Raw genomic sequence first — 8,476 nt, forward strand, 5'->3', positions numbered from 1 at the left:
TGAGCCTCCCTCCCACCCTCCCTATCCCACCCCTCTGGGGGACATAAAGCACCGAGCTGATCTCCCTGTGCTATGCCACAGCTTACCACTCGCTCTTTTACATTTGGTGGTGTATATATGTCAGTGCTACTCTCTCACTACATCCCTGTCTCACCTTCCCCCCTGTGTCCTTAAGTCCGTTCTCTACATCTGTGTCTTTATTCCAGCCCTGTCACTAGGTTTGTCAGTACCATTTTTCTAGATTCCATATATATGTGGTAGCGTACGGTATTTGTTTTTCTGTTTCTGACTTACTTCACTCTGTATGACAGACTCTAGCTCCAACCACCTCACTACAAATAACTCAATTTTGTTCCTTTTTATGGCTGAGTAATACTCAGTTATATATATGTGCCACATCTTCTTTTTTTTACATCTTTATTGGAGTACAATTGCTTTACAGTGTTGTGTTAGTTTCTGCTTTATAACAAAGTGAATCAGTTATACATAGACATGTTCCCATATCTCTTCCCTCTTGAGTCTCCCTCCGTCCCACCCTACAGTATACTGTTTACTTAACTGTATTATCATTTCCAATCTTTCATGTGAAGCTTCATAAGCTTTGAGACAATTCATTCTACCTTTGCTTTCCTAACTCTTACTATTCAGGTGATCCTTTTTCAAAGGTGTACTTGTGACCTCCGAGGTAAAAGTGTAAAAGCAAGCGGATCAGAACAGAAACAGCCACTCCTCTTTCTTTGCAAACCTCTTTAAATAGAGCAAAATAAAAGCAGTCAGATGGGAACTATATGCAATATCCTGTGATAAACCATGATGGAAAATAACATGAAAAAGAATATATACGCATATAACTGAGTCACTTTTCTGTACAGCAGAAATTAACACAACATTGTAAATCAACTAGACTTCAATAACATTTTTTAAAAATTAAAAAAAATTAAAAGCAGTCAGATGAGTGCTGCGTCTGGAACACAGACTTAAACCTCTCCAATGCTTTCACTAACTTCTCCTGTGCCTATCTTATCTCCACAACTGGAGGGCCAGCAGGACCCTTGCCCCGTTAAATAGAAACACTTCCCAACTCCCAAATATTTAAACACACCTCTTTCCTTCTGAGTCAGCTGTTTGGAATTAGAATCCATGATCTTGCAGAAAGAAAGAGCATTTTATTTAATTAGATGCTCAGGCCATCTCATAAAAAGTCTATTTTATGTTTAACATACCCCAAATCTAGTGATAATTATAAATAGAATAATTTGAACTGCAGCTGCCACCTTTATAACACCTATGCCATGGGACCACATGTGGGAGTCCAGCATGGTGTACAGGAACACACCGGTCTAGTGCTGATGGAAGGATGGGCTCTCGCCATCCAAGGTTTGAGGGAAACTGCAAAATGCCAAGCGGAAACCCTCTTGCGGTGGGTAGGCCCCCTGCTGTACTTCTAAGTCCCCCCCCAGCCAGCTCCCACCCATATCTGAGTACTGTAAAAAGAAAAAAAAATCGATAAATTCTTGTTGAATTAAATTCTGTTCATCTCTTATTTGTTCAATGAACATTCAGAGTCCTCCCTCAGCATCCTCAGGGGACTGGTTCTAGGATCCCCTGGGGATACCAAAATTTGTAGAGGCTCAAGTCCTTTATATAAAAAGGTGTAGTGTTTGCACATAACCTATGCACAACCTTTGTGTACTTTAAATCATCTCTAGATTACTTATAATAACTAATACAACATACATGCAATGTAAATAGTTGTGAATACAATGTAAATGCTATGTAAATACTTATGGCACGTGGTAAATTCAAGTTTTGTTTTCTGGAACTTTCTGGAATTTTTTTTCCCGAATATTTTCAATCCACGGTTGGTTGAACTGGTGGACACAGAACTTGCAGATGTGGAGGGCCTACTCAGTATATAGGACCAACTGGGCAGAACTGATTAACACATACTCCGTTCTCATCAAGGTAGACTCAGCGGGGAAAGTGAGGTAGAGTAGCACCCAGGAGCAGCCCTGGTGGGGGAAGATTTCACCCAGCCTGCATCTCCGCAGACCCTCCAAGGATGAGGAACAGTTGTTTTCATGGTCTGGGGACACCGGAGTAAGGAAAAATGCAAACTGTATCACCATCAAAACCTGAGGGCAGGGACTTCCCAGGTGGCGCAGTGGTTAAGAACCTGCCTGCCAATGCAGGGGACATGGGTTCGAGTCCTGGTCCAGGAAGATCCCGCATGCCGCAGAGCAACTAAGCCCGTGCGCCACAACTACTGAGCCTGCGCTCTAGAGCCCGCGTGCCACAACTACTGAGCCCGAGTGCCTAGAGCCCATGCTCCACAACAAGAGAAGCCACCACAATGAGAAGCCCACGTACCACAATGAAGAGTAGCCCCCGCTCGCCGCAACTAGAGAAAGCCCGTGCGCAGCAACAAAGACCCAATGCAGCCATAAACAAACAAACAAACAAACAAACAAACCTGAGGGCATATCCATGTGCAGAGAAAACAAAAACCATTCAGGACAGTTTTGTTCTTACTGGTGTAGGACTCTCGATTACCTACTCAAAAATGAAAAGAAGAAGTATATATTCGGGGTGGGGTATATGCTTCTTTCCAAAAGCCTTTGAAAAATCATCAAACGGTCAGAGCAAAAGTAACACAGTTACCAGATCCGGCTCAGGGAGAGGCAGGCAGTACAAGGTGTGCTTCTTTAAGACACTGCCTGGGCTAAGTATGCCTTTTTACTTGTTACAAAGAATCTTCACATAAGCCACCACTTTTTTTTTTTTTTTTTTTTTTTTTGGCTGTGTTGGGTCTTCATTTCTGTGCTAGGGCTTTCTCTAGTTGGGGCAAGTGGGGGCCACTCTTCATCGCGGTGCACGGGCCTCTCACTATCGCGGCCTCTCTTGTTGCAGAGCACAGGCTCCAGATGCGCAGGCTCAGTAGTTGTGGCTCACGGGCCTAGTTGCTCCGCGGCATGTGGGATCTTCCCAGACCAGGGCTCGAACCCATGTCCCCTGCATTGGCAGGCAGACTCTCAACCACTGCACCACCAGGGAAGCCCAAGCCACCACTTTTGAGACTCCCAACCCTTCAAAGAGGTGCAAAGAAGAGGAACTCCGTTTTGTGATGAGAAAACAGCATTTAAAGAGGTGAACAGAGATCCCCAGGCCCGACAGGCCACCTCGTAGGGATGAGAATCAAACCTGGGGATGACCTAACACCTCTTCCACTATGTCGAGCTGCATCCCTGATGCAAACCAAAATTCTCAAGTACTTTTTCTGGTACTATATGCCAACCTCAGAACAAATGCAGCTCAACTACCAAAATAACTAATAATGGGTCTGACTTAGTAAGGAGTAATCGCTTCACCTTTTTTTTTTTTTTTTTTTTGCGGCACACGGGCTTCTCACTGTTGTGGCCTCTCCCGTTGCAGAGCACAGGCTCCGGACGCGCAGGCTCAGTGGCCATGGCTCACGGGCCCAGCCGCTCCGCGGCATGTGGTATCTCCCCGGACCGGGGCACGAACTCGTGTCCCCTGAATCGGCAGGCGGACTCTCAACCACTGCACCACCAGGGAAGCCCCCGCTATACCTTTTGAAATGCAAAAACCCTTCCACAATATTGCTACAACAAGATCCTAATTAAATACTCTAGAAGCAAAGAATGAACACACCTCCAAACAACAAGCAAACCAGACTAGGTGATGCCTGTTACCCACAGTACATATCACTGCATGCAAGTGACAGAAATACTTGGAAGAAGAAACAAGTTCTTTTAAATCAGGTCCACTGGGACATCTAGGGCTTTTCCTGTTTGGTTCTTACCTTAAACCTATCTTCACACCAAGTTGGAAATTAAAATCCTTTGCCTAATTTTCCCTAACCACATGGCCTTAGACATGAGCTAGCTGGTTCTATGTAACTACGAAGGCAGAAATAACAGACACAGCAAATGTCTATCCTGAAAACAGAAACTATGGCTTTATTTGAAGTGTCTATGAAGCCTATACCAAGCCACCAAAACCAGAAATAAAAACAGAGGCCCTCAAATTCCCAAAAAGTCACATCCTCTAACTGCGATGCAACAAAATTAGTACAAACATTCACCCCAAACACTGGCCACTTGGAAGTTAAGACACTCATCCTATTTGCCATTAAGAATACATCCAGAGGTTTCCCTGGTGGCGCAGTGGTTAAGAATCCGCCTGCCAGTGCAGGGGACACGGGTTTGAGACCTGGTCCTGGAAGATCCCACATGCCGCGGAGCGACTAAGCCCATGCGCCACAACTACTGAGCCTGCGCTCTAGAGCCCGTGAGCCACAACTACTGAGCCTGCATGCCACAACTACTGAAGCCCGCGTGCCTAGAGCCCGTGCTCCCAACAAGAGAAGCCACTGCAATGAGAAGCCAGTGCACCGCAATGAAGAGTAGCCCCCGCTCACCGCAACTAGAGAAAAGTGCACGCGCGCGGCAACAAAGACCCAACGCAGCCATAAATAATTAATAAATAAAATAAATAAATTTTAAAAATAAATAAAAACTATTAAAAAAAGAATATATCCATTCACACACAGACTGAGAGAGGGAAGAGAGAAACGTGGCATGTTTAAAATCTGTTTACAGTAAGCAAAGAAACATTTTAATAAAAGTTTTTTAAAGAAGATTACTTAAAGAATCCTTATTATAAAAACACAGATGTCCATAGAACAACACACAAGGAAAAGACCACTGGTTACCAATCCCTAAACCACGAGGTGCTGCGGCAAAGTCTCCCTTTCTGCGCCCCAGTTTCATCCACTTTCAGCTCCCTTCTTATATTCTGGCGTTAAGAGTCAGCTTCATGAGCAGATCCCCAGTTGCCTTGCTCAATACTGAGCAGGTGAAAACTCAGTAAACATTGATAGACTAAAAGAATTTTAAAATATACATATGTTAAAGGATTGGCTTAATAATTATTGTATCTAAACACAATGAAATATGATATAAACATTTAAAATGATAAAGTGCGAACACATTTATTCACATGGCAAGATTTTTCATAACCTAATGGTTAATAAAGCAGATTACAAAATAGTTTATATAGAAGAAAGATCTTTTTTTCTCTCCTCTCTTTCTCATTCTCCCGCATACACATACTATGTTTAAAAATCTGTGTACAAGGACTTCCCTGGTGGTGCAGTGGTTAAGAATCCACCTGCCAATGCAGGAGACACGGGTTTGAGACCTGGTCCCGGAAGATCCCACACGCCGCGGAGCGACTAAGCCTGTGCGCCACAACTACTGAAGCCTGTGCACCTAGAGCCCGCGAGCCACAACTACTGAGCCCATGTGCCACAACTACTGAAGCCCGTGTGCCTAGAGCCCGTGCTCCGCAACAAGAGAAGCCACCTCAACGAGAAGCCCACGCACCGCAACGAAGAGTAGCCCCCGCTCGCCGCAATGAAGACCCAATGCAGCCCCCCCGCAAAAAAAATCTGTGTACAAGTTGGACAAACATGAGCTAGTAACAAGAATTATTTTATGACTATGGAATAACTTTTACACATTCAAGGTGTGAGAAGAGGGAAAACATTTTTTCTATGGTCAATTAATTTTCTATTGCTTCAGAGTTGTATAGAAGTTTGTCAAGCTCACTGTCTGGTCCCTCACACACAGTGACCACTCAATCTATACCATAGGCCCACTTCTCCAGGGTATCACTGTCCTGGCTGATCGCAGTTCTAGACCTGGCCAACTAGCTCAGCAAGCCATCTGCTTGATATTCAAATTGGAATTAAAACAGCTAAGAGAAGGCATGGTGCTCTTTATTTGTCAGCATCTGTAACTTAAGTGTCTGTTAAGTGAAAACATTTCTCACAGTTTTATTACCTAGTTTTAAATTACGTGGAACCTGCCTGCCATAAAGAAAGGAAGTTCCCAGTAAAACTGACAGAATAAAGTTTTCAGAACTTAAAAGGGAATCTATCCACATTTATCTTACTTTCAAAGAAATGAAAATAGATCTAACCCGTTGCATCACAAGGTAATAATTAACCCCCAAATTGCTAGTCTGTAGGGCAATGGAAATAAAGACTTAACTATTTCAGTCTGGAAAAATAAGTAAATCAAACCTTCTATTTACCTGTGATGACAACGTCGTGGTTCTGGACTTGTCTGGCCACAAACTGTTACTTCACAGCAGAGGCAGGGCCTTTCACAGCAGCCTTGGCAGTAAGAAGGTAAAGGACGAAATGATTACAACGATATGTCCTCTGGATTCTCCCCAACTCTCCACCACCTTGAAAGAGGAAAGTCACCGTGACCCTGCGTCTTCAACGGCTACGGTGTGGCAGGGTCGTCCCCAGGAAAACCCTGCACCCCCTCCCGGCCCCACGCACCCCTTCCCAAGCAGCCTTGGGGGAGGAGGGGCTCCCTGGTTTGGGGAAGGGTGGCTGGGATGGGGGTAGGCATGCAGCCCCGAACGTCCCAGAGCGCCCCGCGAAATCCAAGGCATTATACAACCATGGACTTTTCTTAGAAAGAACCTTGACATTCGGGGCACGGCTCCAGCCTTTAAACTTAAAAAGGCGAGGAAAGCACGGGCGCGCAGTTGTTCCCTGTTAGTCTGGGGAGGCCGTGCGGGCAGAACCGACCCTCCGGACTTCCGCCAACACCGCCCTGCGCGGCCGGGGACTCGGGGAGACCCGGGCGCGGACGCCCCGCGCCAGACCCGCGGGCCCCGGGATCGGGAGGACGTCCCGCGGCGGAGACTGCCCTGGGCTCGCCCGGCCCGGCCCGTCTGCGTCGCCCGACTGCGCCAGGCGCAAAGTGGGGCAGTTCCTCAAAGGTGGACTAAGCCGCGTGTGAGTCTCTCCCGTTGGACCTCGGCCGCCAGGCGCACGAGGGTCAGTCTGCCGGGACCGCCGGCTACCTGGCCTAGGGGATCCCCGGCGTTCTCGGGAAACGCCCCCAGTCGGTGACGCCCAAGCTCGACCACGCAGAAAGAAGGGCGCGCCTGATGCCCCCGCCTGGTGGGCCTTCTCTCCGGGGGAACAACCTGAGGACCCAGTGTCTCTGAGGTCGCGGGCCTCGACCTCTGCCCAGGTCCCAGCCCCACCGACAGCTGTGAACGCCGAGGCTCCCGGCAGGCCACGGGCGCGTGGAGGGAGGCCGAGCAAGGGGCGGCCCCCTGGGCCCCGGGATCCCCCGCACGAGCCTGCGGCAAGCGCCCTCGCCCCGCGCCCCGGGCCCCGCGCATGCGCCGCCCGGCCCCTCCCAGTCCGCCGCCGCTCTGGGTCTAGAGGTGGGGGGAGCCCGGCCCTCAAGCCCCCGCGCGCGCCCGCCCGCCTCCTGGCACCTGGGGCCACGGTCCTCCGCCTGCCGGTCCGCCGCCTGCCGGTCCGCGGGGTGAGCGCGCCGAGGGAGGCGGCGCCGGGCAGGGCGCTAGCTGCCGCCTCCGCCCCCGCCGCCCGCTGCCCCCGCCGTGGGGCCGTCGCGTCCCCGGCCCATGCCCGGCGCCGCCTCCCCGCAACCGTGCCAGCCGCGCCCCCGCGGCACGCGCCGCCCCTTCGTCCCCCGCCCCAGCCGGGCCGCTGGGGCGGCTCGCGCGGGTGGCCCGCCGGGAAGCCCCGCCCCGCGCGGGACACAGCCCCCGGACGGCGGCGCCCGATTGGATGCCCGCGGGGACGGGGGTGGGGCCGCCCTCGGGGGCTCCCACCGCCGGCCCCACTGCTGCAGCACCTGGGGCAAACTGAGGCCGGGGAGGCGGAGGGACCGCCAAGGTCACCGGGCGGGTGGGCACAGCGCCGCGATGGCACACCGCGTGCGGCTGGGGATCGGCGAGCGTCCTGCCCCGCGCATTGGGAAGGGCTGAAATCTAGGAGGGGCGGGCGCGAGGCTGCGGGAAGGGTGGAGGTTCCCGTCCGGGGCCCAGGCCACGCTGGCGAGGCCCCTCCTCCCTCGGGGAGCGCGGCTCTGCCAGTCTGTGCGATGAGCTGGTCTAGACCGGGCACCTAAGCGCGGATGCCCTCAAGTCTGGGGAGAGCGCGGGGCTGGGGGCGGGCGGGGAAGGACCTTGTCCGGGGAAGCCCAGAATGCAAGAGAAAAAAGGGAACGCAAGCTGCGAGGACGCGTCAACAGGTGGCGGACTTGCCGCGGCGAGTGCGGCGGGCGGGGGACCCAGAAGAGTGAAGGGCAAAGGGGCCGGGCGCCGGGAGGAGCTGTCTACTCCGACCAACCGCCCAACCCCCCCAGCCCACCCTACCCCGGGCTGTCAGAGAGCCTGCCCCTCCCCCCATGCGGCAAGGGTGAGGGGCTGACTTTGTGCCCAGCCGAGGCGCTGGGCTTCTGCCAGCGCAGGGGGGAGGTCGCGGCCCGGCAGCCAATGGCGGAGAGCAAGAGCGAGAGCTGCAAAGCGGCTTTGTTTGCGCGGCGACGCCCGAGCTCCTCGCGCCGAATGCACAAAGCCCCCGGTGCCTGCGCATCAGGACGCCGCTCCT

General features: G+C 51.6%; 1 protein-coding gene across 3 annotated transcripts in view; it reads right to left on the bottom strand.

Moving 5' to 3' along the window:
* Positions 1 to 7,374, bottom strand: part of PPARA (peroxisome proliferator activated receptor alpha) — a 71,110-nt gene extending 63,736 nt beyond the window's left edge. The window contains exons 1-2 of one of the 3 annotated variants that reach the window (XM_060111813.1): positions 7,336 to 7,374; positions 6,121 to 6,276 (exon numbers count right to left, since the gene is read on the bottom strand). The gene's annotated coding sequence lies outside the window, so the exon portion shown is untranslated. Of the gene's footprint in view, positions 1 to 6,120; positions 6,277 to 6,909; positions 7,067 to 7,335 lie in introns of those variants that run through there. The other 2 variants (XM_060111816.1, XM_060111815.1) reach the window with 2 other exon arrangements.
* Between the last annotated feature and the right edge of the window lie 1,102 nt (positions 7,375 to 8,476).

This window comes from Mesoplodon densirostris, chromosome 11 (assembly GCF_025265405.1).
Source record: "Mesoplodon densirostris isolate mMesDen1 chromosome 11, mMesDen1 primary haplotype, whole genome shotgun sequence".
Taxonomy (NCBI): domain Eukaryota; kingdom Metazoa; phylum Chordata; class Mammalia; order Artiodactyla; family Ziphiidae; genus Mesoplodon; species Mesoplodon densirostris.